Here is a 20,732-nt window from a genome sequence, read left to right on the forward strand (position 1 = left end):
GATTGGGAGAGGGTGTGCTGGTGAGGACCACCAGTACCTCACCACACAAATTGGGGGAGAACACACCTCGGGGTGCTAAGGGAGATGCAGGCACTCTGGAGCTAGCTACTCCAGTGACCAGGCAATTGGGAATGAACTCTGTTCCCTCTAAGAGGGCTGAAGGCTCAGCAGCCCAGCTGAAGGGCATTTACACCAATGCACACAGCATGGGGAATAAGAAGGAAGAGCTGGAAGCTGTCTTAGGGCAAGGAGCCTATGATGTCGTTGCCATCACAGAAACGTGGTGGGACGACTCATATAACTGGAGTGCAGCTATGGTGGGTACAAACTCTTCAGGAGGGATAGGAAGGGCAGGAGAGGAGGCGGGGTAGCCCTCTTTGTAAGGGAGGACTTGGACTCCATTGAGATGGATTGTGGCAATCAGGAGGTTGAGTGTCTGTGGGTTAAAATCAGAGGAGCCCACCAGAAGGTAGATTTTGTGATGGGAGTCTGTTACAGACCACCCAGCCAAGGAGAAGCAGCTGATGAGTTCTTCTATAAACAGCTGGGGTCAATCTCTAGATCAATGCATTAGGAAAAATTCTTCACAGAAAGGGTCATTGGGCACTGGAACAGGCTGCCCAGGGAGGGGGTTGAGTCACCTTCCCTGGAGGGGTTTAAGGCATGTGTGGACGAGGTGCTGAGGGACATGGTTTAGTGTTTGATAGGAATGGTTGGACTCGATGATCCGATGGGTCTCTTCCAACCTGGTTATTCTATGATTCTATGATTCTAAGTGGCCTAAGTTTAAAAAATATTTTACAGATAGTGAACTGGTTGTTCTTATTTCACTGAAAATGATAACAGTGTCTTTTATTATAGCTTTCAAAATATGACTAAAGTGTTCACTACAGATGGGGAAAAAACCACTCTTTGGGGGGAGTGTTTCATTTACAGAGGGGTCAGTTAAAGAAGTGAAGGGGGGTTGTTTTCTGCTCCTAGAGGTACCAGTCTGAGGTATTCCATAACCTTACACTAAAAAGCCCATCTCATATTTACTCAGGAGTAAAAGCTCATTTACTTTCCTGTTCTGACTCCAGAGACAGGAGCAGCCAGGCTTAATTTTTTTATTGTTTGACCTTACTAAGGAAAAGAGTGAGGAAGAGCACTTGAGGTGGGGGCCTCCAGGCTCAGGTGACTTCAGGTGTCACCCTGATTCTCTTTTTTTATTCAATGATGTATGCTGAATGGCAGTCATTAATCAATTTTCCTTAATAATTTCAAGGGGCTTGCCTGAACTTTTCATTCTATTGTCCCAAAGTACAGAAATATTATAGGATAAAACTGAGAAACAGATGCTAACTGGCAACTTTAGAAACAAGAAAGAAAGCCATCATCTGTTTTCACAAATTTCAAGAAACTCAGCTGCTATCAGGAAGCTTTTGGAAATATTTTCTAAAAGAGAAATAAAAATAATAAAATTAAAATTAAACAAGATGAAGGCTTATATAAAGTAACAATTCACTAGGGAAAGTTAAACCTTACACACAATGGTATATAAGACTTCATTAACCTGGCATTTAAGATAAAAAATCATACTAGAAAATAAAATAAGTTTTAATTCTCTGCTGACTGTCCTCTGAAACTCTCAAACCCTTATACTCTATGCATTAGCTAAAGATTTGTTCTGCCAAGAGCAGTGTTAACATTAACAGCTGCAGGCTGACAGTTCACATTAACTGTTGCAACTTCGAAGAGCATGACCCCTGTCTTAGACGTCTCTTGTTCTATCTTATCAGACATAATACAGAGGGAAAAATTGTGTTACCAAGAAAATCCCAAGGACCAAAAAAGTCGTCAGCAGCAAAAGTGCTAACCTACATTTTTCTGTCAGCTTTACAGGAGGAGTTGTAACAGAATATTCAATAACTATAAATTCCAACTACTTCTGGTACGCTTCTCCTGACCTACCTGGAGAAGTGCTAAAGTGGATTTCTTGCTACAAGAAACTTGCCACAGTTGTGCTTTCTGCTGGCCAATTCTCTCTCAAGTGACACCTCATCAAGAACCCCCAACGTAGCCCAGTCAATATGATTTGCAGTGAGTATAAGAGATTGCGGGCTTTGCGCTGCCCCAGCAGCACAGGGTTTCAAGGCTCCTCTGGGCATGATGTGGCTCCAGCTGGGTTCAATTTGGTTTAGCAGTTGCAGAGAGGAACAGCGCCTATTGACTCCGTTGTTTTGGCTTTGCCTTGTGATCCCCAGAACAGCACCAGACTGACAGATACTGGGAATCATAGGTGGCAAACAGCAGCCCTTCATAGTGATCACACCTGGGAAATGATGGGAAGGCATTCATTGGTGTTAAAATAAGGTTTATGAGTGATGCCAGGCTAAGAAAGTGGAAGCTTCTGTCTTTATACCCCTCCTTGTAAGTATCTCAGGATGCCAATACTTTGATGCAAACACCACCAGTCCTTACACTAAACCCACTTTGCAGCTTTCTCTCCTTCCTGAGAAAGCCTGAAACCATCCATCTTTGTATCCAGAGGGACATTGGAAGGGTGAACATCAAGCAAAAAAAAAAAAAAGAATGAGATTGGTACGTATTTTTTATAATGCTTTTAAGGGTATTACTAATGAGGCTTTTCTGCATTAATTGGGACTATAAGTGATAGTACTGTCATAACCAGACTAATATTAACTGCTGTGTTTTGATTAGATTGTTAAGATTTTAATTAGACTTACAATGTATTCTTAGTTGTCTGTGATAGTTCCCTCTTGCCTATAACAATATCAGTCATCAAATGTGCCAGGTAAGAGAAAATAGTTGTTAATATGTCCTTGGTTTTAAAGATAGTTTTTATACTGTCTCAGTTTATTATACTTGAAGAGGAAGTAGGGCAGCAAAGAAGGCTCTGAAACATATTTGATGTGTGACATTAATGGTTGTCATAAAGGATAAAGGCTAAAAATCCAAAAAACTATTTCCTATACTATACATTTTGAAAATTATCAGTAGATTTATGAGAAACAGATGTTTAAAATCACAATAAGCTTGGCTCCATAAGCTGGCATGTACATTTTACCTGAAAAATAGGAGTGACATGGATCACTAAAAAGGATCTCTGAAATATAGATCACTCTTCTCATTGCTGAGGCTCAGGTGATGGTTTTGATAAAAGCAAGGCATGGGAGGAGGGAAGGAATTAATTCTTTTTTGACCTCTGTATTCACAAAGAATCCAAGGTGGTATCCTAGCATCACATAGACATCAACTAAAACATCTCATATGAGAACAGGATGAGAGAGTTGTGCTTGTTTACCTCAGAGAAAAGAAGACTCTGGGAAGAACTTGTATCAGCCTTCCAACCTTTCAAAGCATCTGCAGGAAAGAAGTAGAGGGGATCTTTATGAGGGAATGTAGTGATAGGATGAGGGGGGTAATGGTTTTAAGGTAAAAGAGGGTAGATTTAGATTAGGTATTAGGAAGAATTTTTTTCCTGTGAGGGTGTGATGTTGTTAAAGTGTGTCATGCTTTTGTCTGATATACACCCTTCCTGTCCTTGCCTTGCTTTGCCTTACCTTGTCCTGGCGATCAGTATGTTTGGAAAGAAAAGAGAGGACAGGGAGAGCAATGTCTGCATCCAATCCTACTATAGAATGAATCAAATACAGCGCTGCTCACCAGACCTAGTAGCTACCTCATTATTGCAGTTCATTTTTCCATAAGACCATGTTTTTACTTATTTGGCGTTATTTATACTGCCTCCAGCTCTGTTATCCCCTTTCTTCACCTCAGCTTTTCTCCTCATTCTACCACACATTTGGCACTTCAATGTGACCTAATCAAAACGCAACATTCAGTATCACTTCTCCTTTCTGACATTCTCCTCACTTGAGACTGTGCCTTGTCTGAAGGGTACAGACTAACATCTCAACAATTTCATTTTCCCAGGTAAAGCTACAGGGTTTAATTGTTGGTGTATGTGTTTTGGTGGTAGGAGTTGGTTTGTTGGTTTTTTCCACATTCAATAAGATATAATAAGAACCACTGTATATGGTTCAAGGCACCAACAGGGACGGAGAGGGTGTTGCCTCAAAAAGGGGGCATTGTAGGAGCTGAAAACACTTGAAAAAATGACTAAATGCAATAGTTTCCACTGAAATAATCAGGAAATGAGCTAAGTTCACAGACTTGAAAAAAGGCATTACTAGACATATTCTTTCCTTGTCAATGTAGGACAAATATTTGAAACCACGCAATGCACTTTTAAGAGTGCTCCAGGGTACTCAGTCTCTTCTGCTCCTCTTTCTATAAAGAGTTCTAAAATTACTTACTGGACTGAGTGGAAGGATGTAAATATCTAGGTAAATAACTAGGTAAATGCTTAAACTCCTAGTCACGGGTTAGATTCAGTTATCCTGTATGAACAGAGTGAACGAAACTTATCAGAGAAGACAAAGTAACCCACAAAAACATTACTTAAAGTTTTAAAATTAGTTTTACTAAGAAATAGAAAATGGCAATTCTCTATGAAAGTACCAAGAAACTGAGTGTCTATCTTCCTTATCCCACGTGACTGTTGCACTTGTCAATTATGGGCTAAATTAAATGACTGGATAAACTGGATTGTTCCAAACTGGAGAGTCAATTCATGTCTCATCTTGTTATTTTGCTGTTTCTCCCAAGGTGTTTGAAGATGACAGAAAGGTTCCTTTCTTGTCAAGTAAAATTGGGGTCATCCAAAGCACTTATTCTCTTTCACTATGTGAATGAAAAATAAGTAAAAAAATATTACACAACAAGCAAGGAAAGAATCAAGCCATAAATAAGGTAGAGAGGTTGTAAAGTGCTGCCAACTTAAATAGCATTTTATATTTTCTTTGCTTTTATTTGTATGTGTGAGTAGCTACATAAAATGCAAGGTGGTATAAACCCGAGCTTTATGTCTTAAGACTTGTCTCAAGTGATTCTAACCTACAAAGGACATACCATAATCATATCAACAGTGCATGTATCAGATGGTTAACCAGGCCTGTATGTTAAATAACCTGTCATCTCAGTCTATTCCTACTTGACAACATCTCAAACAGCACAAGGCCATCTTCATCATTGGTGTGAATTGTTATCCAGGCTTAAAGCATTAGTGTGTAAGAGAAAGACTGAAAGCCCAAGCTGTGTTAGCTTCTCAGCCTGGGAGAATATCAATAATGGATGGCAGAAATGCCTTTGGAGATGCTACATTTGAAACATTAATTCTGTGATGCAACACTAGGTTTTCTGTGATGGTTAATCGGAATCTTCTTCTGGAAGTTGTGTTAGCCAGACAAAAACATACTGTGTCCTGCTGCACTGAGTAGGAATTTCTTGATGTTTGGGTGTCTCTTTAAACACATGAAGTTGCTAACTTCAAAAACATCTAAAGCAAAGGTTGAGGAATTACCCATTTTTTTTGGTCTTGATTTAGAACTTTTTTTTAGGAGCTATCACATCTCCTGCATTGAGCCTTAATTCATTAACTAACTATCACTGAACAGAATAAACCAATGTTTAAAATAAGCCCTAAGCTTCTTGCATCTTCAAGTTTAACCCGCTAGAGTGAAAAAGAAATGAAAATCCAAACAACTAAAAAAAACAACCTGCAATTTTACAAAAGGTGCAAAACAATTCTCTGCCTGTGTTAAATGGGATTATTGATAAATGACTGCTCAAATGCCTCCATCAATTCCAACAGCTAAAAGGAGAAATTTCTGCTGGTGAAGAGGTCTCTGAGGCAGTCCCTGTGATGATGCTGTCTCGACCTCATTACTCTTACCAGGGAATTTCTTATGTCTACTTGAATTCCATTTCAAAAGCAAGCTTCCTCTGTTTCTTCACTCCTGCAACAGATTAAATCTGTTTACCTTCAGAATACTGCCTGGTAGAATACATGGAAAGGACGTGTTGCTCTGGGTGGAAATTTTAAGAGGTATTTTTCTGTTATTGATGTATCTAGATAATGCTGTCTGTCACTGGGGCTCAGGCTCATTTTTTCTTTGGCCATACTCCAGAATAATTGGCAAATAATTTCACAGAAAGATGTTTTATGTCTATCTTTAAACCAAATAAATGAAATAACACTTGAGAAATTACTAGAAAATTACTTTTTCTATTGTTTTGCCTTTAAAAAAAATGAATGAATATTATTGAATGAAATAAGAGAAAACGAAATCCCAGCCCTTCTATTTTAATTCTTTTTTTTTTCATAAACTTCAAACGAGTAACTGCTGGTTTTCAATATGGTCTGGCATTGGGCCTTAATTCATTAACTACCTATCACTGAACAGAATAAATCAATGTTTAAAGTAAAAATATAGTGCCAGTTATTTCAGTGGGATTCTATATATATTCTGCAAATTAACGTATACCATCAACACAGATTTTGTCCTCTCTTAAATATCACAAGAAAAGGACTAGTTTGTGTGTTTTCAACATCGCCATACACAATATTACGGAGGAAGACACAAACACTGACTCAAATAGTTGTAAACATTGTAGAGGAAGTCTGAAATAAAAAGGAAAATATGATTCTTCTTTCCATTTCTCATATAAGCTGCCTTATATAAGTCACTTGTAGCTATGAATGTAGGTTAATTCTCCATGTAGTGTATCTATGACCTTCAAACTACTGTCTTGAGTAGCTTACAGAGAGCCTCACTGCAAAATATTCAGTGTGCCCTTAGGTTTGTGTATGTATCAGAGCAGCACCTGCCAGTAAAGCCAGTCATATCGTGTGCTTAGAGCACTTGCTTGTGTATATTATTTTAAAGGTAACAACAGAAATGAACTAATAAATAATTTAAAATTAAGTGTAGCATCTTTTGTACCTTCCAAAATGGACTACCATTTGTGAATGGATCCTCGAGGGAGAAAAAGTGTTATCTTTTGTTCTAACAGCTATCTCATAGCCAATTTTATAACAATGACATGTTAGGAACTTTTAATTGGTCTTAGCAAAGTCTTTTTTTCTGCACTGAAATAAATCAAACAACATCCTATCAGGAAATATCAGAGTATTAAACTCATAGAGATTTGGTTGAGATGGCAGTGGGATTCTCCGCTTTATCTGAGTAACTCAGGGTTTAAATCCATTATCAGTAGTAAATGCTACTGCGATTCATTCAATAACCTACTCATTAGACAATCTTCTCTCACAAAGAAAATCCCAGATAATCTCTTCACATCATATTGCCAATGGGTCAGTCTTTATCATTTAGGCATAGAATGATCTTTTCTTCCTATAGCAAGATCAGAAAGAAAATACTGATGCCTGTTTGATTCAGAATTTGCTGCATACGAGACTGGTAGTGGCTTTTTTCCTTCAGAGTCAGAACACACAAACAGCAAAATCCTCACTAAGGTATAACACACATAAATCTAGTGCACGCACTCATTATACTCCAAAACCCAGGAGCTGGGTTTTGGTATTGGGTTTTGATTTTTACTTTTCCGGAATAAACTAAGTTTGACAGTTGCATTAAAAAGTTGTCTATATGTTTTTCTATATAGGTTTATTCAACATTAAAAAATAATGAAGTTAAGTAACTTTCTTCTCATATTAAATGTATTTTCTGCAGTTTGTGTGCTTTTTAAGCTTTGTTAATACAGCAGATTTTATTAGAGTTTAAAAAAATAATTAAACAGCTATGAATGCTTACTCTTAAGTCCATCCAGTCTTCTATATGCTTAAAATATGCATTTGTTTATTATTAATTATATTTCCTTTGGAAAGTATCTACACTTGCATGAAGATTAAAATATTGACCAAAGTAATTTGGAACTTGAGTCAACATGTGCCTATGACATCAAATATTAATTAAGAGGGTGGTTTAAATTCTTTCTATTAGTTACAATCATAGACAAATGAACAAATATTTTCACACAAATATTAATAAAGTATAATCTAGAACGATGGCATTAAAATGAACTCCACAGCCTACTCATAATTCCTAATATAATGAGGCAACAAATAAAGCTTATTACTCTGCATGTATTTTGAAATAAAAAATGAATAATGACCGCTAGAGTATTAAAAAATATCTTTGTTCTAGAAGAATGAGAACATAGAAACATTCCAGATCAGTATAAGTTACCTGGCATCTATGTGTCAGAAACAGCTGCTGCTGGTGCTTTTGTAATATTTTGGATGATGGAGAAGAGAAATCTCACATGACTAGGGGACCATTGATTCTCTATATTCTTTTTTTTCAAGGTATCTTTCTGCAAAAGATATATTGATTTAGGTTTTTTCAGTATATTTATCAAAATATCTCTCTTCGTAGCATCAATAATATTTTACACAGTGAAATTGAAAGGAACTTATAGTGAGGATGAACCACATCTGATTTAAAGCCTTTTACTACCTGTGAGTAAAGCAGTTAGTGCTTGGGAGCCTTAAAAAAATCTGTTTGATGATTTCTTTTGCTACATCTTGGGTCATTGACCGAGGCCATCTCTGAAAAGGTCATTTATGGAAGTTTTATCTTAAGCTGTTGTGTCCAAAGAAAGTACCAGACTAAACTGGTATTGATTTTTCTTGTGCTACAACATTATTCACAGGAGTAACTATTGAAGAGTCTATTGATAGAAACATGCCATATGTCGGTGACTAAATAAGACAGAACTATAGGCAAGCTAATTATTTAGTGTCATCTGTCCTTAATGCACAAGGAAATTGGACCAAATCACCTTAAACTGTCTGTATGAGATGAAATACAGAAGTTAAAGGTGTGCAAAAGTCTGTGTGAGCCAAAACTCTGCCAACTAAATCAAATACATCAGGCTTGCAATTATGTGGGGTTTCTCTACTTTAAACATGTCCTGAGTGGTTACTTCTTGCAGAAGGCTGGGAGGGAAAACCAGCATACTGTGCTATGAATATCTTAAAATACTGAAAGATAAAAATAAGTCATAACATTCCTAAAATATTTTCAACAAATCAAAATGGTTTGGAGATTTTCAGTGTTCTAATATTTGAGCAATGCCGACAGCTTCACCTTGCAGAAGAAAGAGCCATTTCAGCCTGATCTGGAGTCACCCTCCCAAGCTTTATGTTTAGCCCATTGTTTCATTATAATTTGTTAAAGGAGAATTTACTAAATAAGCAACTATAACCCTTTATGAAAGCTCCAGTGTGTTGCAGGTTAGGTAGTGTATATACACACATGCACACCAGCAAATTTACACTTTTTGACACCTTAAAGGGTTGTCAAAAGTCATGGCAGCTTCAAACGTGTCTGCTTTCTAGCAGTACATTTAACTGTATAACTTTTTGTCATTTTATTTCCCTTTGTAGTTTTGCTGACTGCTACCACATTTATTCATGAGACATATCAAAGAAGATAGATAACAGAAATAAAAAGAAAGTAAATTCATAATCACATTCAAAGGTAGTGTATAACAGACTTTGAAACCTATTTTTTTTTATGTATGACATATTTTCTCTTGTGGTATCTTATATTTATTTAACTTGATAGCCTAAATGTGGGTAAGATTGAAAAAGGAACAAATCAGAGAGGGAAACATTAAATGAAGATTTCCTGCTGCTTCTGCAGAAGAAATTTGAGTATATGGATTAATCCAGTCTCTCTCTCAATGTATATAATAAATCATATATGAAATCCAAATAGGGTGGAATAATCCATTCTTTTGATCTCAATATCTGGTATATTTTTAATTTATTTGGTGGTGTTAAAGGAGGAAAGGGGAACATTTTCACTAGCTGATGACAGGATAAGTGCTCAGCATGGACTACTGACTAGTAAAATCCTTCTCTTATTGAAAGGGAGAAGCTTCAAACTGAGCACGTATGAGAAAAGGGGCTGTCAGGAATGCTAAATCATTTCTTATTTGTTTCCTACTATACTTTCTCACATTTTGTGTGACCTCCAGGATGGTCTTTTGAAAGCAAGGTTTGTAGCTGAATCTCCTTGTGAATCATGTACTTCAGAAAAGAGAGTCCTTCCTGAGGAGGACTTCTATATTTTGCTGGGTTTTATACATCAATCACTCATAACAAACAGCCGTCCTCTCCCGCTAGCAATCCTGATGGGTAGGGCAGGGATTTTCAGTGTCAGGTCAAAAACCCTCTCTGGTTTGCACATATTTATGCTCCTCTCAGCAGGAGCAGCACACACCTCTGGCAAATGCTCCCAGCTGCCGGCACCTGAGCTCAAGTTTAGGGTCATTAATTCAGCCAATGAGTTCATCCAAAGTCATCATGACACGCTGATTACAGGGACAAGTCCCTCATGGAGGTCGGGGCTTCCCACTGGGGAGAGAGTACTGAGACCTGCAAATTAATCTCTCTCGTCACCACGTGTTGATCAGAAAGAAAAATACACAGAACGATACAGGCAAGATCATGGTCCACGGAATGACAGTTCTACCAAGTTAAAGCTATTATGGCCCATCCTATCTGGGAACCTAGTCTGCAGGGATCTTCTGAACAGGTTAGAATTGCTCTGTATTAGTATTTTAATATTTTTTTAGCTATTATTTTAGAAATCTTTCATAAGAAGGAACATATTTCCTCCTTACCAGTTTCCAAACATGAAGTTAGAAATCACATCCAATCTTGCTTGAATTGGTTTAGTGGCACTTGCCAGAGTAAGTTTAGTTCCAGTAAAAGTGTGAACAACAAAATTGTCTTATATCAGCTTAGCTGGGTTAATTTTCTGTTGTTTCTGCAGACAGTATCTCAACAGTAGAAGGATATGGAACTGTTGTAATGGGTCCAGAGGAGGCCACAAAGATGATCAGAGGGCTGGAGCATCTGTGCTATGAGGACAGGTTGAGAGAGTTGGGGCTGTTCAGCCTGGAGAAGAGTGGCCTTCCAGTACCTGAAGGGAGTGTACAAGAAAGCTGGGGAAGAACTTTTTACAAGGGCATGCAGTGATAGGATGAAAGGGAATGGGTTTAAATGAGAAGGGGGAAGATTTAGACTAGACATTAGGAAGATATTCTTCACTTTGAGGGTGGTGACGCCCTGGCCCAGGTTGCCCAGGGAAGTTGTGGCTGCCCCATCCCTGGAATTGTTCAAGATCAGGCTGGATGGGGTCTTGAGCAGCCTGGTCTGGTGGGAGGTGTCCCTGCCCACGGCAGGGGGGCTGGAACTGGATGATCTTTAAGGTCCCTTCCAACCCAAACTATTCTATGATTCTATGGTATTTAAAAAGAAAATAAAACTTAATTTGGAAAGGAAGATTTATGAAGAATTTTATCTCCTTTTCGTCTCCACCTGCCTCCCTCTGCCCCAACAGATGTAGGTGCCCAAGCATTTGTAAAACAAACGGCAGAGGAAGCATCAGGGAGTTTATAGCTTGGTACCTACAAGTCTGAGATCTCTTCCTTTGAACATAGTTAATTCTGATTCTCTCTAGGATTTCTTCGATATTTCTGAGACCTTTAGGCTTGGTGGGATTGAAGGAAGGTTGGACTACTGTATGAAGCCCGCTGAGCAGGAGACATGAGCTGTTTTGCTGATTTCAAAAGAGGATTTGAGATTGTCCTGGATAACCGAAGTTATATTTTTTACCAAGGGGAGATATAAACAGCTATTTAGCAATGAAGCAGGAGAAAAGGTGTATCAGCATATTCTGCCATGAAGAAATTTGCATAAACAGCATTTTCTGTGGCAGATATTTTCAAATTTATAACCGTGCGGTATTTTCTAGTATGGACAGAACAGCAACAAATTATAAATGAAAAAAACTTTTGGAATATTTACTCTTTTTTGAAATTATTAAATATATACCTGACTGGGTAGCCATGGTTAAACTACATTCTCTCTTAAATTATAAAAAATTCATTTCCATTTGGTGAAGAATTTCAGATGCCATTTCTTTTAGAGGAGTTATTAGGCTGTTAACAAAGATTTTATGTACAGTGGGACTGTCCTTAGAGATTATAGTTGTAGTTCAATAAATTTTCTCTCCCACCACGTTCTACTTGTTCAGCTACTTTAAGATGCTCTGTAACAACACGATATAGCTTCATCTGCAGCACTTCTCAGTTTGGGGGCAGACGGGAGGAAGACGTTTATAAATTCTCTACTCAGAAACTAGATCCTAACAAATAATTATTCAGAATCTATGAGTTACAATGAAAACAGCAAGAGAAAAAAAGAAAAGTATATCCAAATGCCTTCAAAGCTCTGAATACACAGTTGTCAATCAGTTTTTACTACATTCCTATGAAGAAGTTGCTTACTAATAAATTGACATGAATCCCATAGACTCAAAAAGAGACTCAGTAAGAAATCCAGAATTAGCTTCAGTCACTAAATAAAAGTTCTGATATATACTTGAGCCTTTACTGCCTATTGCTTTTACTTAAAGGACCCCACATTTTGAATCAGTATGTTCTTGGTGTGTAAAAGTGGACAAAGCTGTTGTGTAATTTTGTTAGAAATCTGTCCAAGCAACACATCCATATCACCTAATCTTTTTCTTTGATATCAAAGTTATTGTGTGTCCAACCGTCAGTCATGTATGCTCTGAAGTTTGCACAGCACATTCTATGTTTTTGTGCAATGCTATAATTCCATGATAGTGTGGAAAGAAAATAAAAGTATCATTTTAAGACACAGCTCATTGAACTCATTTTAATTAAAACTTTTTGAAATAGATTTTATAAACATCTGAATCCTAGCTGCAGATTAGTTGTCTGTTTACTGGATGAATGCATTAGACACTTCTTGTTTTGCATACTTAGAAATTACAACCCTATTTTATCCTGAAGGTATTTTACTTTATGATGTCCATTTTAAGCAGCCTATTTCATGAATTAGCTGCCAGTGTAGGGCATACACCAAATCCAATGTGAGGTACCCACATAATTTGTTCTGCATGATGAAATCTCCCAAGAAAGCTGCAGTGCAGAAATGCCTTCCACCAGTAGAGAAGAGAAAGCCATGAATTCAGAGTGCCACCCCCCCAAAAAAAATTAAAGAATTAACAAAACTCTGACATGTTACTAGTACACAATGTTTAGCACAAAATGTTTAATTTAAAAAACATAGGTAGACTGGCAATAATTTTTTTTTAAAGAACAGCTTAGAAGTGAATAATGTCTGTACACAGTAGCATTACTGTAAATCATGAACTTAATTTCTAAAAATTCCCTGAAATATATAGGGAGGAATTTTTGGAAACACCATTTATCAAAAACTTTCCAACCTGGGCATACAGGTAATTCCTCAACATTTCTGCCAAACAGAGCTAACCAAATTTGATATACCGCCTGATTGTTACAACCTCTTCAGCTAAGCTTGTTCCCTGTTGAGTTCAAATCCATTAAATGCACAAGCATAAATGTATATCAACTTTTGTTTAACTGTTTTGCAATTTACCTATGGTCTGCAGCAGCTTTCAAAAGTCTCTAAGGCAAAATGATCTGAATCTGTGCATTAAAGTTTAAAGGGTTCCAGGTAACCTTTCCTCTCTGTTTTTGAGAGCTTTCTGAATTTGAAGTAGAGAACAGCCTGCTACTCACTAGAACCTTCTTTAAGTTGAAAAGATCAAAATGGAAGTATTAGAGGAAGTAAATATTTGCTATTCAATAATGTGTATCTGAATATTTAGCTATGTTATACTTTCGAATCTTGCTGTTACATAAATATGCAACATTATTCATTAGTATATAGGATTGATATAATGAGTTGTGACATATTCCTCCTTTTTTGTTTTTTTTTAAATTCTGTTTAGGATAAGGTCCAAGCATACTAAGCCTGCCAAGCTGTGTCAGATTCATGTGTCCATCTAGAAAATGATTTTGCAGTACACAATGCATAGACATGGAGTTGAGGAAAAAAACAAGGACAGTGATTCTTCCTCAACCTGCTCTTAAAGCTTTTGCCATTTAGCACTTCATGAACTGGCTGCTCAATGCAAACTACCATGTTCAAAGCTATAGTTGATTAGGTTTCTTCACGAACCGCTACTAAACCTTTCAGAGACCTTTCATCCTCCAGAAAAATGTGGAAATCATTTTCACAGAGTGAGTAAGGAAGTTGTTGGAAAAATATTTCTGCTAGTTTGTCCTGAATATAATTCTTGTTTCAGTGGTTATTTTCAACATCTTGTACTGGGGAAGAAACTGGGGAAATAATTATCTAATAGTCCATATAGTTTTCCAAAATAATACTTTTAATCTATCAGTTTTGTTGATAAGCATAGCACTCTCTATCCTCTGTACATTTTCTAGTTCTATTTGACCCTTTTTTTTGAGGGACCAGAGCTGATTCTATGCCCAAGATAGATGCATTTTCATCTTTATCCACAAAGATTTTAAGATTTCTTTTCCTGAGAGGCGATAGCTAATTTGGAACTCATCTCTGTTTTCCTGTGTACAGTTCATGTGTTTTCTCCTGTGAACATTACTTTGCGTTAATTGTCTCCAGACTCCTCCTGCCATTTTATTGCCTAACCACTCCGCACTTTTGCACCTCTTTGAGCTTAACATTACGTGACAAGCCTAAATATGTTCATATCAATGAACTCTGTCCTCTCATTTGTAAGCTGTTCTTTGCAATATTTTGTGATACAGTAGATGTCAGAGAACCTGTAAATATCATTAGGGAAACTTGCTTGAAACTGCCACTCATTGTGAAAATTTCTACCTTTTCTTTAACTTTTTATTAATTTATAACAACATCAACTGCAGAAACCTAACCTACACTGTCATTTAGTGGAAAAGTGCTGCAGTTTTCAGTACCAATTACACTTTCTCTATCAATATTCTTATAATCAGTGTAACCGTGGAAGCAGCTAAAGTCTTCAGAAGGCATTCTATACAGTAAATAGAAAATCTGAGATATAATATATCCTTTTAAAAATAAATAAATTGTCCCTCTTCAATCAATTATTTACCAAAACCTGCTACAAGACCATTTCAAGTTAATAAAACAGCTGAGGAATGATTGTATTGAAGTGCACAGTGAAATTATAACTAGTTCTGGGCTCAGGGATGAAGAATTAAGCATTATTAGATCACGGCTGGCTTTGAGAAACTATAGGAATAGCAAAGGAGAAGCATGACCTAAGGAATCTGATCAGTTTCACAGTACAGCAAATCACAATTTGATTTGTCATTGCAAGGGAGAGACAATCCTAGAACTGGGTTGTCTTTTTTTTTTTTAAAATACATCTCTGTACTACAGAATAATCTTATTGTGATTGTCAAGAGAGATTTGTTTTCAATAAGAGGAGGTTCAGAACACTTTAGAGTAACTGCTACTGTAAAATACTTGGCTCTTCATAGCCCAGAGCACTGTGTCTCAGAATTTCTTACCTATTATTATCATATAGATAAAGAAAATCATTAAGATTTTGGAAAGTACTGAGTTCCTGTTTCTGCAATAACATGTTAACATAACAAAAATCAATGGATGCTTTGAAAGCACTGACATGAAACGATAATTTAAAGGTTAAAAGCTTAAGAAATTAAGAACTTGTGCTTAACTATAAAAAAAATTACTTATCTCTTCCCTTCTGGCATATTGAGAAAAAGAAGCTGGAATACTCCCATTTAGTGTTTGAAACAATTAATTCTTCAATCTGGTAGCAAAACAAGCAGGCACAACCCTCTAAGTTTTGCTTAAACTTAACAAGTAAGAAAATTTTCATTTTAACAGAGACAAGACATTTATCAGATCTGAAAGAGAGCATTTTAATTAATTGGGGGCATCTTACACAAAAGCAAAGAATGAACAGCAAAGAACTGGGCAAATTAGAGCTTTTGCATTTCTTTACTGATTTAAGTTTTACTAGGGACAAATTATTCTAACTATTTTGCTGCCAACTGGGTAGAACACCTGCGCATAAAACCTACGTATCCGTGAACTTGTCAGCATGTATTTCTAAAACCAGCAAACAGCATACAAACACACAAACAAAAAAAAACACAGGAAAGGAGCACCTGAAGTCTGCCCACATTTCATTAGAGTGAACTATGCATATTCCTGGGCAGTAGATAACATGGATTTAAACTTCCTTGGTCAAAGGGAAGGAAATTAATGATGTTATGCAGCTATTGGTTGGTGCCCCAAGACTCTAAATTCTGAGGAATCACAGGAGTACTGCTATGATTTCTAGCTTTATGAAAAGCATGGAGTGCAGATTCTAATTTTCACCATTTCCCCATTGTTACAGGCTCATGAATTCAAATAAAATGTTGCCTACTGGGTCAAACTGAGTTTTTATTTAAAAAAAGTCTGAATAAAAGTGTTAAAAGAATTTTGTAGCTGTTCAGCAGTTAAACTCACTGCTAAATGTGGCTTAACAAAGGATCACAGTAAATTGTCCCCTAGTGGATTACCACGAAAACACAGAGGCAGATATACAACCAAATTCTTTTTCTTGAATTTAACCAGAAAGAGAAAAAAAATAATAAAAGGAGTGTGATATCACATATATCTCAACTCGCAGAGGCACTTACTGTTTGTATCATGGGAACTTTCTGTGATACAGGTTCATTTTGCAGTCTCACAGCTCAGCAAAATGAGGGACTGAGGAAGATTGTCACCTCTATGTTGAACTTTTAGTAAAGGATAAGCTCAGAAACTCTATCTCTTTTCCTGACTTGCAGGTTAAAAAGCAAGTATTGCAAGAAAAATCTGGTCCTTGCCTGCAGTCATCAGGCAGGAGACTGAATAGTAGGTTGAGACTATGCACCTGGCAAGTGCAGGTGGTAGGGTGGAACGGTCAGTTAATGGTGATTTCTTTAGACCTTAATGCAAAGAACAGCAAAGTAATGGAAGCCGTGGTCTAAATGAAGTTTAGAAAAAGGAAACAAAAGATTCCTTCTCAGTTTCTGCTGCCGTGAAGTTTCTATTCACGCTCACACACACAATTCACAATTTGTAATTCAGAATATATCACAATCCTTTAAAGTCCTTTTTCTTGAAATGGAAACATTTAAGTACCTGATTTAATTTCTGGGAAAGGAAAAACATGCAGTAGAGTAGACTCATAGACTCATAGAATAGTTTGGGTTGGAAGGGACCATAGTTCCAACCCCCCTGTGATGGGCAACTGGTGCAATCAGTACACTGACAGGCAATCAGCTCTGTATTTTCAAAGCAGATGATTACCATATTTTGTTTTTGTATGTTTTAATTTGAAATTTTGTTTTAAACAAGGCGATTCAAATCTCCCTTCTTTTTCAGTTGACCACCTGAAGGTCCACATCCAAGAGGCCCACAAAATGCACTTACTACTCATTAATTCTGCAACACGTTAGTGTATTGGAAAAGAATGAAGTGTTGTGGTTTGTTACAGTAATGTACAGTTCATAATAAAATGAAATCACTGAAGAAATTGTAGCGTTTAGTAAAAGGTGAACTCAGGTAGACACATGCTGTCTTCTCCGATACGATGTGTAAAGAGCAGAAAACAAAAGATGAGTTTTAAAAAAATTAGATGAAGAAAGTATTTGATGTTAAGTTATGTCCAAGGGGACAGGAATAGGTTTGTGATTTTTTTTTTCTCTTTTTTTTTGTTTAGGCGGTTTTGCTTTGAAAGGTCATGAACATTTTCATGCCTTATACTTGCTTTGAATTTTACTTCTAAGCTCTTAGATTTCCATGTGCATCTCCCTGTAGTTAAAGGAATGGAATATTTCAGGCACTTAATTCACATAGCATTAAGCCAAGACAAAACCATGAAAATGCCATGGTCCAATTTAGTGAAGATTTATCTTTCACTGGGAATAGTCCAATTACAACTGAAATGAGACTGGAAATAATCTTTTCTTCTATAAACCTTGCACCTGGAAGACAATACATCTGTTTAATATCTTATGACTTCTATAATTCTGTGGTGCACCTGAAACTGTTCTAGCCGTAGTCACATGAGGCTTCTCTCCTATTTCTTCTATAAAGTTAGCTTAATTATTATGAATAGCTGCCACCTATTTATTCCTATGACTATTTTTCCAACCAAAAAAAATCTATGTATTATGGCTAGTTTACCTCATATTTGAATACATCTAAGAGTAAAAGAATTGAGATTCTAGATAATTAATTCAAGATTAAAAGGAAAAGATCATTTTCCACTAGCAAACCACTCTATCTATTGTTCTTAAATATTTTCAGATTGTGTTGGCTATCACTATGTTAATAATCAAGCAGAAGCTTATTTAAGAGAATGAAAAAAACCCAACATTAAATCTTTGAAAAGAAGAGTTGAGGTGTTTTTCTCAAATCTCCAACTAATGAATACAGTGTTATTCTATATTTCAGCACACAGTTCTCCATTAATTAATATTGCATGTAAATTGTTACTGTGATCATACTTTACTGTTATTGTAACTAAATAGGAAATCTTCTTTAGATGACAAGTTATTTACTCATTTTCATTGAGAAATCAGCAACTCAGTGTCAACACACAGATTAGTGAATAAGAATGATTGCATCTGCAGCACCTCAGGGGGAATATTCCAATATTTTTAAGTGAGCAATTATTTTGTTCCTGTTTTCACTGTCATATTTGTTAGATCTTCTTTCCCTAAGAAGTCTTCCGAGAAAGGACATCTCCAAGTTGCTAGGGGTTTATCAAAGACTAAACATAGTTTATTTTCAGAGACTTTGGTGTTTTAGCTACGGCTATTTTGGAGCAAAACCTCACTGAACTTTGAGATTTCTGTAATTCATTTCCCTCCTCTTATCAGACTTAAATTTCAACTCCCTATTTTCTCTATTTAGCCTTGTTCTTTGAACGCACAGTTGCTGGTAGACCAGCTAATCAGGTACAGGCTATTTTTGGCTTCTAACTGTTGTTTTCAGAGGATCTCTTCAACATATCTATGTAAATCAACTGCTTTTGTCATGCTGGTTTGGCAGAAATATTTGGCTACTCCAGGAACAGTATGTGCAAATTAGATCTACTAATTGTGCTCGCAATAGAACAGGCTTCTCACCCACTCTTTGTCACATACATTTTGCAGGAAACAAAAAATATTTCTTAGCATTAATGCCAGCAGATAAGACTATGAATTCATAGAGATATCAGTAGAGCCAGGAAGTACTTATCTGAATGTGCTTCAGAAAAAAAAAATACCATCTTCCACAATTTTAAATTAGCCAGTCATGCAAATTTTAAAACCCAATTACGTTATGTGTGGAATACTTGAAATCCTTAGAGATAAATTTTAAAACTTACAGTCAAAATGTTACAGCTGCCTTACTTAGTATTGTAATAAAACATTCCCGATGAATATTTTATAAAACAAAAAATATTGTTAGTAAAATGTTTTAATGTTAAATAACCTTAAGAAATATATATCATTAGTGAAATATGCACAGTATCTTTTAAATGCCTTCAGTTATTCATATGACATAAAGCTAGTCCGATTACTTCCAGAGCAAGTCAATTTGTTTGAGGATCAGTAACCAGACTAGACAACATTTCTCGACCCACACTTATATCACAATGGACTTGAGAAAAGCCAAAGAAAAAAGCATCAACACTGACATCTTCAAGCATCTTTTAGAAAGGACTTTGTAGGAAAATACCTCTTAACTGCAGTCCTCATTTAAGAAATTGGATCCAGTGATGTTTTCCAGTCATGCATTCCTTCCTTGCTGCCTTTTCTGGAATCTTGCCAAATTTGATAAAACTTTCAAAAAACCAGTACCACTTACTGCCAGCATTTTTTCTCTAAAATTTATCTTATCAGTTTTTGGTATTCATGATTAAAGGGTGCTTTGTTTCATAAATGATCTTATCCTTTGTCAGTTAAGTAGAATAGGTTTGATATGATTTTCAAAATAGACACCTACTCACTATGACATTTCTTTACATTTCACCTGTACTTCTAGTGAAAACTAGTCTTATTTCACAGTGAATATTTATGCAAGAAATATTTTTGTTGTTGTTATTTTGATTGGGCCACATAGCTCTTAATCCTGAAACTGAGGTTATTTGGAGCACAGGGGGGTGTAGATTACTCTTTACGCCTGTCTGAATCGATCTGCCTTCAATTCCAAACGAAGAACTCAATGCAGGACAAATAAAATTTGCACAAAATCACCGTCGTAGAACTAAAACCTCCACTTTCTTTTCTTCCTCTTTCTGACTATTCTTTCCAAAAGCCCTTTTCTTAGCAGCCTTCTCCCTTTCCTCTGAAACACAGGGGTGTGTTTTAGGGATATTGTTGCAGGGTACCTGTTAGATAAAAGCAATCATGATGAAAAACCAGAAATAAATGATTACCAAGGAACATTTCATTGATGCAAGACTGAAAGAGACAAAAAATGCTAGGTTAAGACTTGTATTTTCTTTCAAACTGAGCAGAATATAACTTTTCTTGATAATTTATTCTGTAAATTGCAGCAGCAGCAATATTAAGACAACATAAGAATCACATTCTGAAATATCATTTTCATTATCAAGAATAATTATCATGCAACAATTTTTTAACATCTTCTGGTTCATCTTAATTATAGGAAGGCTTATAATACTTGTTATGGTGGATTTAATTCACTCCAAGTGACAAATGCAAATCATTATCATAATAAGCAAATATAAATCAGATACCAGCTTTTCTCTGTACTGTATTGTATGACACTCAGTCACATCTTTATACTTTCTAATTTCTTAGGGAAAAATATTGATGCCTGTTGTAGGTTACGGATACAAGTAATCATGGATATATTACTGGAATAAAGATGCTAATCTAAAATACGACGACAATCATGACTTTGTTTTATT

Source organism: Phaenicophaeus curvirostris, chromosome 3, assembly GCF_032191515.1.
Source record: "Phaenicophaeus curvirostris isolate KB17595 chromosome 3, BPBGC_Pcur_1.0, whole genome shotgun sequence".
Lineage (NCBI taxonomy): Eukaryota > Metazoa > Chordata > Aves > Cuculiformes > Cuculidae > Phaenicophaeus > Phaenicophaeus curvirostris.